The 21,625-nt window shown below is 35.6% G+C and overlaps 1 long non-coding RNA gene across 2 annotated transcripts in view; it reads left to right on the top strand.

The window, feature by feature from the left end:
- LOC129529458 (uncharacterized) overlaps positions 1–21,625 on the top strand; it is a 146,856-nt gene that overhangs the window by 93,961 nt on the left and 31,270 nt on the right. The window contains exons 1-2 of one of the 2 annotated variants that reach the window (XR_010133673.1): positions 2,532–2,639; positions 3,164–3,297. The exons of the other annotated variant lie outside the window; for it this stretch is intronic. This is a non-coding gene — a long non-coding RNA (uncharacterized lncRNA). Of the gene's footprint in view, positions 1–2,531; positions 2,640–3,163; positions 3,298–21,625 lie in introns of those variants that run through there. 2 annotated transcript variants of the gene reach the window in all.

Raw genomic sequence — 21,625 nt, 5'->3', positions numbered from 1 at the left:
AAATGAAATACATATGAAGTACTTGAAAATAATAAGTACTATGCAGATATAAGTTATTATTACAGACACTTCAAGTTCCTGATGGTATCTATTTTCTAAAAGTTTCTTGATTTGCCAGGTTGAATTGATTCTTGTTTTTTTCAGTGCACTCATTGCTGTCGGTGCATAGCTCAGTTTATTTTACTTACTTACAATTTTTTCTCTGCATAACTGAGTTTTTTTTAGAACAAAAGCTGTGTCTCCATCATTGCTATATACCCAGGACCTATCAAATTACCTGACAGAGTAGATTGAACACCATCTGCCAGCCAAAATGAAAAACAAAAATCTTAGTTAAAATTCATGCAATAGCATGAAAAATATTTAAACCCAGAAAGATATCCTGTTCACTTTCAAAGTCAGTAAAGGTTTATAGAGAGCAGAGACTGAATTTCAAAGAGAAGATTTGAGAAAAGAAATAAATAGACAGATTAGATTCTCAATTCAAATATAAAGCCTTTAAAATATTACTGTTGCAGATCTTTTTAAATAGCCCTTTCAAATTGTCAAACAACAACAATTTATTAAAAGTTAAGAAATAGACTCCCTGCTACTTCATCTGAACCTGCAGTAGAAATAATATGCTGTTGGTTCCTAGATTTTTAAGGGTCCATGAATGTGGATATAAAATTCTAGGGTGTTTTTAATATTTTAATAATCTTCTTGAAATTGCTTAATTCCCTTAATTAGGTGGTCTGGCTAACAAAATATGTTTTCTTTTCTGTGGGCTAGAAGTAAAGCAACACATTTTGAAAGTAATAGGTAATGATTGGCTTCTGATGATATCACGGAAATTATTAGAACAAGTTAGGAGATTAAACACTGTGACTAGAACCCCGTGAAATGGTCACTGTAATGAACTGAACATGTCCTATGTGTGATAAACCTTGGATACAAATGCTAAGTGACAGTAAAAATGAGCTACTGGTAGCACTGAAAAATGCTAAGTGTCTGTCAACTTATTTATTACTTATTAGTATTACAACTAACTTAAGTTAAATCATAAAAACATTATGAAATCACAAATACGGAATGTAGGGTTAAAATCTGAATAAGTGTAAGAAAAGATAGGGCTAAACATTAATAAATATAGTTTTGTAAGCAGACAAATTCTTTCAGATTATGGTGTCCATAAAGCAATAATAAAAGGAAAATTTAGTGATGAAAACATTGATACATTTCCATGTAAATGCATAAATTTTAATGGTATAGTAAACTTATTCTTACTGAATGAATGTACGAGCATATGCACCTAAATGAGAATATAAAACATTACTTCATTACTTGCATCTCAGGAAACTTTCTCATAGGTGCTCCCAGTACTTACGCACTGAGCCCCTGTCCCAGCTCTGGCAAAAGGTAACCACTATTCTGACTTTAATACCGCATATTAGATTTGCCTCTCTATGTACTTTACGAGATCAAATAATTCAGTTTGTATTTTTGTCTTTGACTTTTTACACTCTATATTATGCCTGTGGTATTCATCTGTGTGATGGTATATTATAGTAGTGTGCTCCTCATCATTGTTATATGGTACCCCACTGTTTGAAAACACACTGAAAAATGTTCTCCTGTTGATGGACAATTGGGCTTTTTCCAAGTTTTAGCTATTGATGATAATGCCGCTATGAGCATTCTAATATGTATTAATAATATCTGTACGTATCTGTTGCTGCATATCTGTACACATTTTGGTTGAGTATATAATTAGAGTGGACTTGTTAAACAATATGAATGCACGTGGTCAGAGTTTGTATAATAGATTCTGTAAGTTTTCCAAAGTGGTTTTACCACTTTTACTTCAACTAGCAGGGAGTGAGAGTTCCAGTTGTTCCATATCTTAACAGTTAGCATTGCCAGATTGATGGATAGATGGATAAAATTTTATTCATTCTAGTGGGTAGGTGGTAATATCTCATTTCAAACTCAGCTATAATTCTTTTATTTATCTCCTCTTTTCGCAGATTGTGGTTTGGTATTAATGATGTCTCATGGTTCTCACAGTGTTATTGTTTGTTTTCTTATTTTTACCAGTTCTATTTTGTTTAGTCCAATTTCTGCTACCAAGTACCACCAAGTATTGTTGTTGTTCCTGAATTTTATGTTTATCATAATAAAGACATCAATTTTCAATTTCTTTGCAAATAATTTGTTCTTACTCATTTGGCATGTTATTGATCTAATGAAAATTTCAGAGTAAAGAATGGGGGTTGTGGGGTATATGCTAATTTGGAATGAATGCCCTATGCATATTTTCCCAAGATAATTCAAAGATTTGAATTTATTTTCCTCTAGCACTTCTGATTGATGTTGAGTCAGAGAAGGCTAGTGGACACCAGTCAGTGGCTGCAGAACCAGCAATAACCAAGCCCTTTATACAAGTATTTTTATGCTCTCCATGAAATAGAATGGTTAGAATGAATTTTTAAGAAGTAGATGTGGCTTCTTGAATTTATCTTTCCCGTCCACTAACTTAATACAGATCAACATGGTGACCTTGGAAGATGGTGGTGGCATAGGTAGAAGCAACCTACTTTTCTGAGTTACTATTTGGAGGAGAGTCTTCCACAGATTAGGAGCATTAGGACTATGTAGAAGTGAGTAATAAACTTCTAATGTGTTTGGGCCACTTAAAATTTGGGGGTTTGTTTGTTTCATCATCTGGCTTTTAATTAATATAAAAATTGGAACTTTGAAAAAGAGTTATTTCTCCAACAAATAATTAAAATATGTGGCATTGGCTTGATAATCACTAGAGGGCAAGAAAATGCATATTAGAGGCTGGAAAAATGACAATCTATATTTTGCAGTGACAAAACATTTGGTAAAACTGCAAATCACCTGGAAGCTAATCAATTGTTTACAGGTCTGTAACTCTAGGAGTACAGACACCTGACTGTGTACTAGTTGCTTCTTATAGCACATGGAAATGTATTATTAAAACAAAACAAAAAGTATAAGAACAACTGGCAGTTTGAAAGCAGAAATGAAACGGTGTAGAACGATTCTGAAAGCTTTAGGGCTTGTAGAGTTGGAAAAATTGTCAGCTTCTACATTCCAAACAGCAAGAAATGAAACTGAAAACAACGTTGAACAATAAGAAGTTATTAATATTTTTCAGGTAAACAGCCCTGGGACAAAGAACAGACTACGGGTATTGCCTTCTTAATCAACAATAAAGTATTAGTTGGCTTCCAGGCAGACACCACTGACTTTCAAGAGAAAGGCACGGGAGTAAGGAAGTAAAGAATTCAGGTAGGCTTGAAAATTATACTCAAGAAAGAAAATTGGTCCTAGTTACTTGTACATGGAAACAACTGGAAATAAATAAATTAGAATCTACTAAGATTTTGAGGGATTCTAATCGTTAAAACCCTTATGAACTGGCTAAGAAAAAGCCTATGACTATGAAACTCTTTTCTAGTCCTCAAACTTGCACCAGCAGGAAAGAGTTTCTGGAAGTTGTATAGGTCCCCAAAACTGGCTCACTCTTCAATATTCACAGAAGATAAGGTACAAGGACAAACTTCTCAGGGCTCGAACCAGAGACAAAAGACAACGATGGGCAAGAGAGTTTTTTTTTTTACCAGGCAGCAGGTTTATAGTCTAATCTGTGAATATTCTCTACTGACAAATAGGAGAACGCCTACCCAGCAGGAGTTAGCTATTTCTATAGAGTTTTACTGTTTTCCCTTTTCATTTCCAGTTGGGAGTTTTTAATTATAGTCCTCCTATCCCTCTTCCTCTATCATATATTGAGAGAAAGACAGAGATAAGCGGGGGAAGGGAGGAGGATGTGGAAGCAGAAACTAATTTGTCTGTTAATGTGTAGGAGCCATTAGGACCTGGTGAAGAAGGCTGTATTTCACCAGGACATTCTCAACTTCGATTTGGTAAAAGTTTCTTGATGGGATTTTGGAAGATCTCTCTTGGCCAGGGCTTGACTATGTCCTATGTGTGAGGGAAATAGATGGCCAGAAGGGTGGACTACTTAAAATAAGACTAGTAGCGCCCTTCAAAATTGTGTGTCTCCTTCTATAATGTCCATAATGTGGAGCTGTTGCTAAGATGTGGTTTCCAATCCAGCAAATACTTTCCCCTACTTTATGTTTTTTTTTTTTTTTTTTTTTTTTTTTTTTTTTGAGACGGAGTCTCGCTTTGTCGCTCAGGCTGGAGTGCAGTGGCGCGATCTCGGCTCACTGCAAGCTCCACCTCCCAGGTTCACGCCATTCTCCTGCCTCAACCTCCTGGTCTCCTGAGTAGCTGGGACTACAGGCGCCCACCACCACGCCCCGCTAATTTTTTGTATTTTTAGTAGAGACGGGGTTTCACTTGTTTAGCCAGAATGGTCTCGATCTCCTGACCTCGTGATCCGCCCCCTCAGCCTCCCAAAGTGCCTACTTTACGTTTTACTTTTCAGCTAGATTTTTAAAGAAGCAGGTGTGCCTTTTTCACTGGCTTTTTCACCTTCTATCATCTTGGTTTCAGGGAGCATGACAACCCTGTAAGCCACATATTGAAGATGGCAGAACCATAAGACCGAAGGAGTTTGTGTCCTTGAATTATTACTTTAGGGAAAGCTTCCAGTCAATCAGGAACACCTTTGTTTTTTAGAGGAAGAAATAAAATTTAAATGTGTATGAGCTGTTTTTAGATTGATTTGCTACAATAAGCTAATGTTACTTAAATAATAAACAAGGCATGATTTTGTGTTTATTTTTAATTTTACTATAAGGAAAATGTTACAGATAAGAAGTACTTTAGTGACATTTAGGTGGTTAGGTGCCAGGGTGAAGGGAAGTCTGTAGCGATGTATCCTGAGATCCAGTCCTGTCTGACTTGTATGACATGCTTTGCAATTACGTTGTAATTATTTGACTGGAAACCTATAAAGAAGTCATGTTTGCAAGAGCTATCAACAATTAAAATTAATTGATTACAAATTGATTATAATTTTATTTTTATGTGAGAAGTCAACATACTTAAGTTTCACATAGGAGAAAAGAAAGATAATTGCTGTTTTTATGTTTAACAAGATGAGTAAATACAGGATGAAGAAGATGTGACTCAACAGCAGTTCATATAAAATATCCTGAGGTTTTTCATTGGCCACAAATTCAATACAAATAAAAAATACCATTCAGTTGTTAAGAAAAGAAAGTAAACATCCCTTTATATTTTGATGAAATAAAAATCGAGGATTCAATAGGCACATTTTAATAAGGGTCGATACAATCACATCTGCGTATTCAGTTCTAGACCCTGTATTTTAAAAATAAACATTTTCATGTAAGTGGGGTTGTGGCTACATTGTGGAAGTTTCCCTAGCCTTCTCGTTTTACAAACATTTGAGAGAACTGAAGATGTATGTCCTGGAGAAGCAATAACTAAAAAAAGACTTAATATCTGCATTCCGAGGTTCAAAGCTATCACATAAAGTTGTATCTACTGTGGCTTCAAATGCCAGAAGTTTCATCAATTCAAAGGAACTGGAGGGAATCTTTTAAACTTTTTTCTCTGACAGATCTTTCAAAGAGAGTTGTTGTTTCGTAAAGTACTGAGGAATCTGTCATGGAAAACATACAAATAGAAATCAACCAGCCCTGTGCCAGAATGATTGCAGCAAGCATTTCTTTTTGAGTAAGTTAGACTATGTATCTCCAAGGTAGTGGTTCCCAACATTTTCCATATCATGGCACAAAAGAAAGAAATATTTGTGTCTCACAGTGTGATTAATTGTGATAGGCCATTTAAGGTGAGACACAATTGGTTGAAGCTCAGCCCATCCCACTCCCTGTTGGTGGCTGGAAAGCTCTCTCCACTCACCTCTAACCTTTTCAGAGTACACCATTGTGTTGTGGCACATGAGTTGGAAGAACTTTACTCAAGTCATATCCAACTCTAAGACTGCATGATTCTCCATTAGAGGATGGAAAGATCCTTTGTTTTCCCAGCAAGAAATGGCTTCCATTTTAGAAACTAAATGGCAGGAAATAGAACAAATGTAGATGAAATGTATTCTTGCTTTTGATTCTTATATCATTGCTACAGGGCTCTGATCCTCAAATCTGAAACTGGGCAAATAATTCTGGATTTTTATTATTCTGGGAACTTGTTTCCAAAGCCAGGGTACTACTTCATAATAAGCCAATTACTTATTCTATGCAAAGAAGTAAGGAGAAACAAATCAGAATATTTGATCTGTAGCAAAGAAATAACAGCTTCTGCAGATGAAAGCATATTGAGCAGAATGCTAGAATAACAAATGATAATGTCCTTTTCAAAGGGAGCTAACAGAGCTGCAAGATCTTGGACTATGTCCATATTTAGTTTCCCATGTCAGTTCTGAATTTTTAGCTGCTTAGATCTAAGTTTTGTTTCAGCTGGAAGGATTGTAACTATTTATGTCATATTGAAGATATCAAGTAGGCAACCAATTTATGACTACATATCAAGGGAAATTATATTATACATTTAGCCATGAGCTCAATTTTTTCCACTAAGTAAGTCTTCCTTGCTAGACGACTACTTGTCTTTTTCAAAAACACGGCTTCTTGGATCTCAACTCTTTTGTAAAATCTTTAAGGTGAGAGAAAGGGATGAAGGATCTTGTCAGGAAGAGAAAACAGATCTCCCATGTCCAATACATGTTTGTTCTGGATTTTCATCATTAAAAAATTTTTGTCATTTTATAGAAATAATGCAAATTAGTAATAATTTGCTAACAATGTTATGGTTATTTCTTATTTTCCATTTTTTTGGTAACAACTGCTATAGTTTGGATTTCTGCTGAATTAATATTTATTTATTTCTTATTTCTCACAGATCATCCTCTTAGATTATTTCTAAATGTTAAATGTTAGGACAACCCTGATACCTGCCCTCTGAATCACTCGCCATCATTTCTCTGCCCTTTCAAACAAGAGTAATCAATTTATCCTTGCATTCTGCCAGATCCTGTTTTTCATTCGTATGCTCTTTCACACAAACACCTCCTTTGTTCTGTTTTTCACATTTTCTATGTTCCTACTGATTTATTTTTGTCTGTGTGACCTATGAGTTATTGGAAGATGTATATTAAATCTCTTGATAATGGATGTATTAGTTTCTACTTGTGGACGTTTGTGTTGGTTTTTGCTTTACATACAGTCCATTCTCATTGTTTTTAATAGTTCTGTTTTATAAAGTTGCTGTGAGTACTGAATTAGTGAATATCGAACCATTATTCTGAGGGGAAATACAGGGTTAGGTTCCTGTGAGTCTCTGGTCAGAATATTTCCATCAACTGACCAACACATAAGTTTTTGTGTGTGTGTGTGTGTGGTTTTATTTAAAGGTACTTTATTTAGCATACATTGTTGATTCATTAACACAGAATTTATGGCCAATGGCATTATAAATCATGCTTGAACAAAGCTTATCTAATACAAGTATTTTCTTTATAAGGTACATTACAGCCTGCTTATGAAAACTAGACAGAATTTCAGCATTACACTTGGGGGCCGTTTTAAACTGTGAAATCACCAAGAAAAAGCACAAATGTGAAAGACACAGAACTACATAGACCGTGAAAAGAACACCTGGTTACAGTGTGAGAGCTGAAACAAGAAAGCAGAATGTCACTTTCTTCAGCCTCAACTGGGAAGGTGCATTTAGGGCAACTCAAATGTTTTGCTACTCTGTACATGTCTGCAAATGACCAGGGTTAGAAATAAATTTCAGTGAGTGGGAGAATTTGCAAATATGGAAACCCCAAATAGCAAAGATTGCCTGTATTTGAAACTGCTATTAGGTGCATATAAGTTTAGAATTATTATACCTTCCCAGTGAATTCAACCTCTTATAAATAAGGAGTGAATTTCTTATTTCTAGTAATGTTATTTGCCTTAAAGTGTATTATATTTGGTATTAACTCTGTATCAGCTTTCTCTTGATTAACATACGCCAATCTTTTTTACATTCAACTTTCCTGTCCTTGTGTGTTTTTTTTAATGTGGTAAAAAATACATAACATGAAATGTATCCTCTTAAACATCTTTAATTGTACAGTACATAGACAACACCACTAATTTGCATGTCATCTTTATGCAGGAATCATGCTAATCATTCTGGTTTTTGTATATGTGCTGTCCAAGTGAGCACTGTACTTATGTTTTAAGTCTCCCTTTTATAAAGAGCTTTTGGATGTACTTAAAAAAAACAGTCTTTAAAAGAAAAAAACCTTCCGTCTTTCACTGGAAATTTTAGTCCTTTTATAGTTACTGTGATTAACTATTTGGATTCATTTCTATCCTATTATTTTGTGCTTTCTGTTTTTCCCATTTTTACTATATTTTTTCTTTCTTTTTTGTCTTTATTTGTATTGATGAAACTTTTTCTTGTCTTCTATTTTTTCTTCTAACTGCAGGAAGAATTTTTAGCTATTGACTCAATTTATCTAATATATGTAAGACCGATCTAATTTCTATTTTATCTTGAATCAGTTTAGAGACTATGTTCATTTCTTTTCTTGCAATGGTTATCGCAGATATGTTAGCATGTATATTTTATTTAGGGAAAATAGAATGGAACCAGGCACCAACATTTGAACATTACTTATATTAGAATTATTAGCTCTAAGGAAATTTACTTCATTATTTGTGGAGAAGAGTCTAATGATTTTTTTTTTTAGGGCAAACGTCGAGCTTTCCTCTGGGCTCCAATGTAAAAGAAGTGGATAGCGGCTGACTAGTGTACATATTATGTATGCAGTCTTTGAAGGAATCCCCCTTGTTTTTAGCTGTTCTTCCATTGCTCCTGGAGACTCTGAGCTCAGAGATTTTCTAGGCTCTGATGGGCAGAGTGGCTCGTTTCCTCCCTGAAGTTTCCTTCATGCCACATTCTGGATTACAACCTCCTCCAAAGAGTGTCATCTGTCAATATAATGTCATCTCTTGATTTCTCTGTTTTCTTTTCTTCACTATAATAGGTAATTCTATGTTTTAGCAGAGCTAAATACATCGCCGTCGTCTTCAATCCTGGAGACTAATTCCTTATTGAAAACAAACTTTACTATTCTATCTGATTAAAAAAGTAATAAGGTACATTTTAGTTACTTGGACTATAGAGAAATTATAGAAAAAATTAAAAATCCACCCACAATCTTGTAATCTAGAGATTACCATTGTCAATATTTCTGTATTTCTCTAGTATTCCTACAACATACATTTCAAGGTGTCTAGGGTGAGCCAGAGCTTAGGTTTTAAGAATAGGTTGACATGTGTATTGGAAGGTTTAAAATGTTAGCTTCATCAATAACAAGGTGTATGGCTTAGGGTAAATCTCTTAGTCATTCTGGACTGTTTCCTCTCCTGTACAATGGAAATAATAATATCTAATTGGCTAATTGTAAGCAATACATGAATTAACACATGTAAAATGAGTAGAAGAGTGCCATGCACAAAGTAAAGACTATAAATGTTTACCATTTTTATCCCTTCTACCCATGCAACTGCAAATGAGAGCTTTGTAAGTGAGGAAATTCATCCATCTTTATATGAATCTTGCCTACCTTGTTATAGCAGCTGGTTTTGGCATGGCCAGTTGAACCTAGTGGGAACCATCACATTAGTTGCTGACTTGGGAGAATAAACTGACTAGATGAAGAGAAGAGAGTTTTTGTGGCGCTAGCTCCAGTTACCCTTGATACTTTTTGCACTCTTTGTGCTTCTGTATCTTATCTTCTTGTGGCTCTGTTAGGTGAGCAAAATCTTCCTTTTGCCTATCCAATTTACAGTATTTTCAGAGTCAAATCAACGAGTCTTGAAGAATACATTTATTTTCCTGGATATCAATATTTTCCTGGATATCATTTATTAGACAAACATTTCTACTATAAATATTAAAGACTTTGCACACGTATACCCATCTAATGTTTACCACAGTCCTACGTAATATGTATTATAATCGCCACTTAATATTCAAGGTTACTGTGACACAGAGAAGTTAAGAAACATTCTAAAGCAGGGAGTCTAGGTCCAAAATCTATGTTTTTAACTGCTATGCCATGTTGACATGCCCCAGTCACTTGGACTATACTCCAATTTGCAATATGCAAAGAGAATGTAGATTCCTTTGATAGAATTTACACACCAAAGAATCTTATGAACCAACATCAGTCTGCTTACCAACTCTCTCTCTCACACACGCACTGAGTAGAGATGAATCACTAAATTAGTCTAATCTAGTAAAATTATTCCTTCCTAATATTTTGATTAGTGCCTTTATTTTTTTCCCTTGCCTACCATCTCCTCCAGGTGACATCTGATTGTATAAAGCATATTTATTTATTTGAGATTTTGTCTCAGAAGCGAGTCCAGAAAGAAAGGAGCTCTGCCTGGGGTTTCCTTTTCTGCCTGTGTGGGTGGTGGTATGTTTGGGTGATGGTATGTTTGGGTGATGGTAGGGGCAGGACTCCTGCGTACCAGGGTTGTAGTATGGTTCTTAAAGCTGATCAGCGACGTTTTTTTTTTTATTATATTATACCTTTCCTCTATTTACTTGAGAAAATAAGCTCCATATGCTAGGGGACATGCTTTATAGAAAAATAATATTTTATAAAGTATTTTTATTCTAACTGTAATATGGCCATTCTAGTTTTCTGTGGGTATTCTTTTATCTAAAATGTGTATTTTTTTTTTTTTTTTTAAGACAGAGTCTCTCTCTGTCGTTCAGGTTGGAATGCAGTGGCATGATCTCGGCACACTGCAACCTCCCCTCCTGGGTTTAAGCAATTCTCCTGCCTCAGTCTCCTAAGTAGCTGGGACTACAGGCACATGCCATCATGCCTGGCTAATTTGTTGTAGTTTAGTAGAGACAGCATTTCACCATGTTGCCCAGGCTGGTCTCAAACTCCTGAGCTCAGGCAATCCACTTGCCTTGGCCTCCCAAAGTGCTGGGATTACAGGTGTGAGCCACCGCACCTGGCCATTCTTTAATTTTTTTTTCCATCAGTTTGATTTAGTAAGTTTCTTATAAGAAACCAGCTTTATTTTGTTTAAAACCCCAAGTCATGCTTTTGCTTTTTAATTGATATGTTTAATTGCCAGAGTGTGTACAAGTTCTCCATTAATTTTGCCTGTGACTTGGTGGGATATTTTGATTTTTAACCTTAAGCCAGATCCTTTTGTATCTCTGCTGTCATGGCAAGCCATTCCCTTTTGTCATATACAGATCATGCTCTCTTAAACTTCCCCCCAAAATTTTCTTCTGTCTTTTGAAGAAGACAATTTTCAGTGATATGCTTTTCTTCTCAGACTTCAAAGCAAAAGCTCCTCCTCCTTGATTTTAGGTATCTTTTCAGAAACCACATGACATTTTTCTGTTCCCTCCACTCACTCCTGAATAAAAAATTTTCATTATCCAACAAGTGGATGGGTCATGACTGCAGTGTTCCTAGCCTATTTTAATGTCCACTTGCGTGCTGGCATCTAGCCCTGAAAGACACTTTTGTGTTCTTGAACCTTAGCTCTGTTTGTTGAGTACCATGGCCATTTGTATACAGAGGCCTGCTAGGGGGCTTCTCTCTGCTTCAGTTGTGGGTATCTTTGCCTTGTTAAGTGGATCATATGCATTAGCTGTTCTGCTTTATGAGTGAGGAAAATGAAAGACTAAACACAGTAATGATATCAGTGCTTCTATCTCTCCTTTTAATATTCTTCTGTATATAACTCAGCAGTCATGCATGCAGTGTGCACAGCCATGCAGTTCCACTTCCTGTCACATTGTATACTAGGAGTTTCAATCTCTGTCTGACTTTGTAAATAAAGGCTCTGACAGGGGAGCGGCTGAGAGGAGGACAACGTTCAGAGTTAAGTTGCTCGTAATTCCAGTGCAGTTGAGGTAGGTCTTTTTTAAATGGTTGGTGTGTCACTTGCATTCTGGGATTGGTAGTACATGGCTGGAGTTAGTCAAAATGTTATATCTAACAGTCTTAGGGTCTTCTGTATTCTGATGAGGTTTGTGGAATATATCCAGACCTTTCACCCAAGTCCACTAAATATCGCCATTAGTAAAATCGTAGTTTAAGTAAGAGAATATGGCATTCCCAAAGCTTTGACTTATAATGCCATTAAAAAGTTTCATCTTTTGGCCAGGCGTGGTGGCTCACGCCTGTAATCCCAGCACTTTGGGAGGCCAAGGCAGGAGGATCACGAGGTCAGGAGATCGAGACCATCCTGGCTAACACGGTGAAACCCCGTCTCTACTAAAAACACAGAAAAATTCGCCAGGTGTGGTGGTGGGTGCCTGTAGTCCCAGCTACTTGGGAGGCTGGGGCAGGAGAGTGGCGTGAACCCGGGAGGTGGAGCTTGCAGTGAGCCGAGATCACGCCACTGCACTCCAGCCTGGGTGACAGAGTGAGACTCCGTCTCAAAAAAAAAAAAAAGTTTTCATCTTTTTATGTCTCTTTGTGGATTGTTAGTGTAATGCTTTATTGCTATTCTGATAACCTGTTAACATGAGGACTTGTCATCTCATCTTTATTCTCAGTCTGATTATATATTTACACCACCTCCTCCTTGAAGGATATAGTACCCAAAGCATGAAAGAATGTATTTGGAGAACAATTGGATATATGGAGTTAACAAATCCTTGTTTGGTAAATTTATCTATCAGTTCATTTGTATATCAATTTATCTACCATCAGATATCAGAAGATTTAGTGGTCTTTTAAGTTGAGAGAAAGAGCATGTGCAAAATTGGGAAACCAACCATCACATCACATTCCATCATGTAATAAGAATACCTAGAAGTTTGGTGCTGCTTTAAATGTGAACAGAGTAATGGGAACTGAATTTACTAAGGCAGGATGAAACCAGACTTGCTAAGCTGGTGTTTGGACTTTACCCTGTTGGCAGTGTGGAAACAATGAAGGTAATTAAACACCAGAGTGACTTGGTTCAGATTTGTATCTCAGGGATTTAGCAACTGAGGCATCCACTGATCAGCTGGAAAGTGCAGGGACCACAGACAGGACTACCAGCTTGGAAACTGTTATAGTAACTTAGGTGAGAGTTTCTAAGGGCCCACATTAAGACAGTGGTCTCATGAAGGTTGGAGAACAGCGGAGGTGAGAGATTTAAGAAATACTTAGCTGATAGACCAATTAGATTATGGATTTGATGCGATGGGGGAGAGAGAAAGAACAGTCAAGGATTATAGTTGAGTACATGTTATTTGGATTAATGGATGCACATTAATTTCTCACACATTAAGGCATGTGGAAGGGGCAGCAAATATCTGGGGTTTGACCTTGTGTTATTTTAAATTTGAGGTATCTGAAAGACAACCAGGTGGAAAGAAATTAATATTTATTAACCACCTACTAAGTACTTGTACAGTGTTGGAAATTACACATGTTGTTTCATTTTATTCTCCCAATAACAACATTAAATTTAATAATTTTATTTTACAGATAAGGTTCCTGCCTTCTGTACAACTTAATTAAGTTGCAAATTCTTGTTGATAGTAGCAAAACTTCATGATTAATGTAGTGTAGCCCAGAGTTGAACCCAATTCTAGCTGTGTCTTATTCACACACTTCCAGTGATGAAAGGCTAAAGGGTATGGGGTGGGGTTGGAGAGCAGTCAGTACAAAGACCCTGGAAACAGAGTGCCTGGTTCATATCCCACCTCTGCAAGTTTTAAGTTTTGTGGCCTAAAGTAAGATCTTTAAGCACCCTGTGTCTTATCTTCATCTTTGATTAAATAAAGGACAAAACAATAGTGGTATCTGTTGCATAAGGTTGATTTTTGAAGTTTAAATGATGTGAGTGCATATATGTGTATGTGTATTATGTATATATCATGTGTATATATATATACATGAATAAGTGCATATTATATACACACATAGATATCACTCAAAAACAGTTTCTGGTATGTGTTTGCCCTAGGTAAGTGTCTGATAATTATTATTACTATTATTAGTGTTATGACATTTGCATTTCATGTGAAATCATCTCTTAGAGAGTTGGAGATATAGGTACAGAGGCCAGGAAGAAAGGTTAGGGATCAAATATTTTGATGTAGGTCATAATTAGAGTCAGTGAACTGAAATGATTTTTCTTTTAGTTTTAAAAGTTGTTTTGAATATTTAAGAATCTGACTTTCTGGGAGAGAGCTTTCTTTTGTAAAAGGAGACTTATATTTATAATATAATAATAATAATTCAACCAAAGCTCATACTTCAAAAATCTTCACATGTGCTTTTCTTTTAATATGTTAAAATCCCTTTGGTGTGCTTGATAAATTAAATTTATCTAGGTTTTCTAGAAATGCTTTTGGGATTTTAGTAAGGAGGAAAAAAAGCAGTTTTCATATGTAAGTGCAAAGTACAAAGCAATTTTTTCAGAGTAATGTAATAAGAAATCCACAAAAGTCCTGATGGATTCAAACTCCAATTCTTGCACAGTATTTCAAAAGAAAATTATGATAAAGGGAAAGTGTTCCACAGATACATGAAGCTGAGATTTGTTTTCAAAGTAATCTTATTTTGGGTATGAAACTGGTAACTTTCTCAATTGTTCCAAAAATTCTGAACCTCTGCCCAATCTGTTATTACAGCAGTTTGTAAATGCTTCATTTTGCTAATTTATTCATTGATATGTCAGTTATCTTTTGATCTCGTATAGGTTCTAAGGACTGTGTTAAGGATTCAGATATATAGGGCTGACTAAGGAACAGTTCTCTATGACAAGGAATTCACAGTCACATGGGAGAGACAGGGAATGGGTTATTAAACACAGGTTATTATGGAACACAAAATAGACAACTAACATTGTTTGGGGGAAGAAAGTTTTTCTGGAGGAAATGACACTGAGCAGAATCTTTAAGGATATGTAGGGTGAACCAGGTAGAAAGGAGGAGAAGAGGGAAAAATGTTCTAGGTAGGGGGAAACAGCAAGAGTAAAGTCATCCAGGTGAGGTATAGCCTGGTGAAGAAAGAAAACTCCTACTTAGCCCTGCAGTGTTGCTGGAGCATAAAGGGCAAGGCCTGGCTGCATTCTAGGTAAGTGAGTGACGACTTTAATTAGATCAATGGTGAAAAAGATGGAGGCAACAAACATGGTCACATTTTATGACTATTTACTCTGTCAATGAAGAAAACTTTCTCAGCTAGATAGGAAATCCAGAAGACAATAAAAAAAGTTTGGGAAACTTGACCACATGCAAGTGACAGATAAAGATGTAAACTTCTTGATAGGTGAATTACTAAGAAATCAATAAGGCATATCCATATAGAAGACTGTGTTCTTCCTGCAACTGGTGGGATGGAGTCTAGTCCTTTTGAAGATTCAGACTCTGAGAGAAGCTTCTCTGCTTGAGCTGACTCTAACATGTCAACAGCTACCGTATGTCAGCTGGTTAAGATCATAACTTTCAAAACGATCCCCCAAGCCCATTACAGACAGCAGCAAAGAAATAATGGGAGGTATCTATCTCTTAGCTTGTCTGTTCCTCTAAGCTGGGTGATATATATAAGATGATGTGCAGAGTGACTATACATTTAAATATATCAACCGTATAATGTATTAAGTAAAAGACTTGTAAGGTTTTTGAAAAGACTAACTATACATTTAGTCATAAGAACTATTAACTATATCTGTAACCTACAAAGACCCCTTACACACCAATAATGACACTCCTCTCATGGGAGCAGAGTTTTTCTTCTTTAGCAAATATATCTATATTAAAATGACAGAGCAATGTCCTTTTGGGGGAAACTTCTCTTATAAACTGATATCAACTGACTTTTGAAATTTTCAAAATGAAATTTTAGTCTAGAGATTGCAGAGGTGTTTTAACTCTACCTCATCTGACACCTGGGCAAATTGACCCATTCATAGGTATAACTCAGAAGGGAGTAAGTAGGCCCTGTTCTTAAATCTCATACATGGTTTAGCTTGCCCTTTTCTCCTCTAGAAGGAATGGGCATCTCCCTCATTCTTCTTCATTCTCTAAATCCTGAGATTAATCTGTTAATCTGAGCTGTCTGTGAAGACGGATCCACAGATAAGGCTACTGCCTTACTGGATTTTCATGGCAGGGAGAATTTGTTGGAAGTTTATTTACATATATTTACTTGTTTTCCTTTTTATAAGCTATTAGGTGCACTTTAATAAAGGAGATAAATTAGAAAAGGGTATAGAAGAAAACAAAACACCATGTCCTGTTGCACATGTTGTATAAATTCTCAATATCTTCTTGTTCCCACAAGGGTATTGAGTCCCTAAATCCTATTAGAGAATACAGATTGAGTTTGTAAACTGAAAGATCTCTGGAAGTAAGTTTGGTCATAGTTTGTGAGTTTAACTCAGTTATGTATTTCCTAAACTAAAATCAATTTCATTTTTATTCTTAACCACAGAAACAAACATACATATTTGAAGTCTTATTTTAGACATACTTGATTGAAGTGGTCAAATTCTTAAATTAAAAAAAAGGCTTGTATTTGAAAAAGGAAAATAAAACAACAACCACAACAACAAAAAGACAAGACAGAAATACTAAGCAACTTAATTTCATCCAGGTGCTGCTTGAAAATACAACAAACTGTCTTCAGAATACTTTTATGTGTTGTTGAAAGAAAGCACTGCAGCTAATATAGCTACAAAGGAGAAACAGTTATTCTTAAATGTCATCTACTTGCTGGACCTGAACAGGGTAAGGATTCAGACTTGATTCATTCAATTACTATTCCCAGCAGTGTTCTCACCAGCATATTGCTTTTTTTGGCTGCTCAAGAAAGTTGAAATAAGATTGGGTTGTATGCAAGAAGGACCTTAAAGAAAGAAAGAGCAGGTTATTGGCTTTAAAAACTAAAGAAAGTACATTTTATGTTATTTAAATGAATTGAAATATAATGTATTTTATTTTTTTAACCTCAGAAAATGAAGCTTTTGGAGTGATAAATATGAAATCCAAAACATGAGTCAAAATGTTGTCTTTTGTGAATTTCAAAACTTAGCACTCTAGTTTTATGATAAATGTATTCTATTTATTGCAGTGTACAAAAATGCATAAGTTAAAAACTAGTAGAATTAGGTAAACATATTTTTCATCACTATTATGTCCATTTTCTCTTTACAAATCAAATGTTTGAAAAAGATGCCTTATGCCTCAAAGCTATTTCGCTGTATTCAAAATATTTGCTGTTACTAGAAAATGATTTTCTAAAGGAATCCTGTTTATTGATTTTGTAATAAGCCTAACCCAGTATAGTTCTTTTTAAGTACATTTTTAAAACTTAAAAATAAAAATTGTATATACTTATAGTTTACAACACAATATTTTGAAATATTCATATATTGTTCAATGGCTAAATCAAGCTCACTAACATATCCATTTCTTCACATACTTATTTTCTTTTGTGGTGAGAACACTAAACATCTTTGAGCAATTTTTATGTATGTAATAAATTGTTATTAACTGTAGTCATCATGCTGTACCACAGATTTTTTAATTTCTTCTATCTAAAATCCTGTATCCTTTGACTATGTCTCCCCACTGACTAGTATAGTTCTACGTATGTAATATGTTCTCATTTTGCACAAATCTGGACAAAATGTAATCTTTATGGCCTTAGACATCTAATCATATATTAAATTTAAAATTAGCACCATAGTAAAAATTTTTTGAACATTATTTGCAAATTTTAAAAAATTACCTATTAGGAAATTATTGCCTATGGATTAACTAGATACTTTAATGAATAGCATGAATAATATTTTTTCATTCATTTAATGAATAATTACTTGGCATTTTTCCCTAACGAACTGAAATATTTATTTAAAACAGCTATTTACTTGTAACTTTAATAGTAATTAGAATACTTGTCTTTAAGTAGAGTTCACTGGTAGTACAGTGTTATAGTTGATGGATTTAATAATGTTGAAGTTATTGTACTGGCATCTTATTTTCAAGACTGTACCAACAGAACAGCACATTTTGAAGGAATCTGAGCCATTTTGTAATAGGAAAATACCTCATATGAGTCATTTCCTATTATATTTTGCTGTAGTGAGTTTTAGAATTTCATAATTTTAATGAAGCAGTTTATAGAAGCATGTTTCCTCAGAGGGTTTTTAGTAATACATGAGAATTCTACAGCCTTTGACAAATGAGTTTAAAACATAAATATGAGTAAAATGTGGTATTATTTATAAAGGATTCTTTTCTACCTGGTGATTTTTTTTTTTTTGGAATGCCTCTTTTCTAACTCAGCAATACAGAATTTCTTAGTACCTAAAGCATATAGAGTTGAACCTTGTTTTTTAATTCATCTTCTGATGGATTGCAGATAGAATTACATCTATTAAAACAAAACGAGATTTAGTAAAAGCTGCTACAAGTCACAGGTAGACCATGAAATGAATATTAATCTTTCCTCCTCAACAGCCATCTTATCAAAGTATTCCTTAGATGGGTGGCTAAGGTAGAGAAAGACTGATGTATGGCCTGTGATATTTTCCCCATCGTGCTCTCAGGAAGGACACCTGTTGACCTTCAGGTAGTGCTCATTACCAGCCCTAGTGCATCCCGTTGCTGTCTGATATGCTGCTGCCTTGCCCTATGGCCCCAAATTAACCAGCTTATCATAGATTACTTTGATGGGTAATTTCCCGACATTACATTAATTCAGTTCAACAGAGTAGAAGAAGACAGGCTCTATTTATCTGAAACAGTTAATGAGGCTTCATAGTTAGCCACCATAGCCCTCAAAGTAAGCCAGCGTTAGCAGACTGGACAATTGCTCCAATTCCTTATGAGAACTGACCCAGCATTTGATGTAGTATGATGTCTTCATTCATTCTACAGCTTTCCAGGAACACCAACCGAGCTTACAGAATGACAAAAGTTTATCCATAACCACAGCATATCTATGTTTTTGATTTTATTTATCAATAACCACAGTGACTTTATGTCTGTGATTTTATGTCACAAATGATTGCAATTAATTGATCCTTATTAATATTTTCTAAATGTATTCCATAGAAATAACGTTAAAGCATGTTTCTGTAATCAAATAATTTTGTTTTTGGTGGTGGTTGTTTGAATATTTCATCAGGGATTTGAGAATTTTTATTATGCTCCTATACATTGTGATTCTCCAAGCTTTATTTGGCCATAAATGTTTTTATTTTATTTTAATATTTTAAATTAAGATCATCCTTTTAGTTGAGAATCTTTTCTATAAACAATACTCTTTTCTACTCTTGATGTGGGTAATAGTGTAGTTGTACACATAGCACAATTGCAGATTTCTGAGGCATTGAAAATAAAGAATTCATGATCCCACATATTGACTGAAGTAAAGTTTGTGCATCTGTGGTTTAAGCATTACAAACCACAATGTTAACAATAGATTTTGCATATTAAACAGCATTCTTGTAATGAACTGTGTGTTACAAAATATTGCCACAAAGCTGTCTTTGTAATTCTCTGTTAGGGATTTGGCTTCATTCTTTCCTTAAGGCCAAACTTCGTCTTGAGACTTGGAAAGTGTCCTCATTATGCTAGGATGCAACTGTTCTTATAGTTATACAAAGAGGCAATAAACATTGCCAAGGATCAAGGTAACAATTTTATAGTATTATGCCATCCCAGCAGAGGTCATCTGAAGTTGATAAAATAGCTCCTGTATGATCAGAGACCTTTGACTTAATGAAAACGGTTATAACAGCTCCAGAAAATTGACTCACTCAGTAAAGCTGTCTTTTACATAAAATGACATATTTTTTTTCTGTTTGGAATGATCTTTTCTGCTGAATACTGCCTTAAAGTTTTAAATGAGCTTAGGCCAAAAACCTTACAAAACAAATGAATTTGTAATACTTTTGACTCACTGGCCTATAGTTCACCTTTGCAGAAACTGCTAGTGAAGCACATTTGCTGCATCTTCAACAAGGACAGGGCTGACTCTGCCAAATTGCAAATGAACGTTCTTCTATGCCACTTCCTGGAGTCCTTGCCTTCTCTTGTCCTGTCTTACTTGGAGCGTCCTCTTAAAACCTCTACTAATGACAGCATTTCAGGCAATGTAATAAAGTGGAGATGAAGATACTTGCGAGATGAAGGCCTGCCCAGAGCTCCAAATAGCACACTGCAGAAGCCAACACTGATTCAATCTGTCATCAGGGTTACCTGAACCGGGAGGCTGGCTAGCTCACTTTATTTTATTATTTTTTAATTATAAATAAACTTTATTGGTATAGTAGTTTGGAACATGATGTGTGTAGATTATTGACCTCCATCTTGGTAAAATAGGGATAGTAATAGTACCTCATGAGTTTGCAAGAGTAAAACGAGTTTAAAAACAGATAATGCTGTCCGGGCATGGTGGCTCACGCCTGTAATCCCAACACTTTGGGAGGCCGAGGAAGGTGGATCATGAGGTCAGGAGTTCGAGACCAGCCCGACCCACACGCTGAAACCCCATCTCTACTAAAAATACAAAAATTAGCCGGGTGTGGTGGCACGTGCCTGTAATCCCAGCTACTCAGGAGGCTGAGGCAGGAGAATCACTTGAACCTAGGAGGTGGAGGTTGCAGTGAGCCAAGATCACGCAATTACACTCCAGCCTGGGTGACAGAGCAAGACTCCATCTCAAAAAAAAAAAAAAAAAGATAATGCTTAGAATAATATCTAGCACATAGAAAGTGCTCAATAAATATTCATTATTGGTGTTATCATTGTTTCTACTTCTCACATCCCAGAGCTCTTTACACTTACCTCCCAAGTCATCCACCATTTGGTTCTGTACAATACTGAAGCTCTTCCATTTACAAACTTTCAATTAACACAATTTCAGAGACAGACAAAGCAATCCTCCAGGAAAAAAGAATGCAGAAGCTGCATATACTATAGATGGTGACAGTGGCCAATGACAGACTGTCATTTTGAACTAGTGACAGATTAATTTAGCAACAGTCTTTCTGAGACTAACCTGTCCCAGGAAAGATTAGCTTTCTCTATTTTCTTTTTTCTTTTTTTTTTCACTAGCCAGCACTAGATTTATTTTTAGGAGGCTAGCTCACTTTAAATAGAAGGGCAGACTATTCTCTGCAAGCACCTTTTTAGCAGCAGCCTTAATATTCAAATTACTCTTGTGTTAATGATAGCTAATTCACCTTAGTAGAGTAAAGCACTAATGAAACTGTCTAAGGTGATGCAAATGTATTCTGAGTCATGTCAGTTGGTCGGCCAGGTGAAACAAAGGTGAACTGTGAAAGAAGATAAGGAGAACCACAAAATGCAAAGATAATTTTTTGTCAGAAAACGGACCAACAGAAAAAGTGTTATACTTCCCAATAATGCCCCTTTCATCCTCGTGGTACTCATTTATTCCACTTGTACTTACAGAGGCTCTGGGTCTCCCTGCCCTGCGTATCTCTGCTCCATATGAGTTTCAGTGGTGTGACCTTAGCACTTCAGAATGTTAAGGAGACCTATAGTACCAGTTTGCCCAGGTTGAGGGGTTTCCTGGGACACAGAAATTTTAGTTCTAAAACCAGGGCAGTCTGAGGTAAGCCAGGATGGCTTG

The sequence above is a fragment of the Gorilla gorilla genome, chromosome 1, assembly GCF_029281585.2.
Source record: "Gorilla gorilla gorilla isolate KB3781 chromosome 1, NHGRI_mGorGor1-v2.1_pri, whole genome shotgun sequence".
Lineage (NCBI taxonomy): Eukaryota > Metazoa > Chordata > Mammalia > Primates > Hominidae > Gorilla > Gorilla gorilla.
This window is presented reverse-complemented; position numbering and strand designations above follow the sequence as displayed.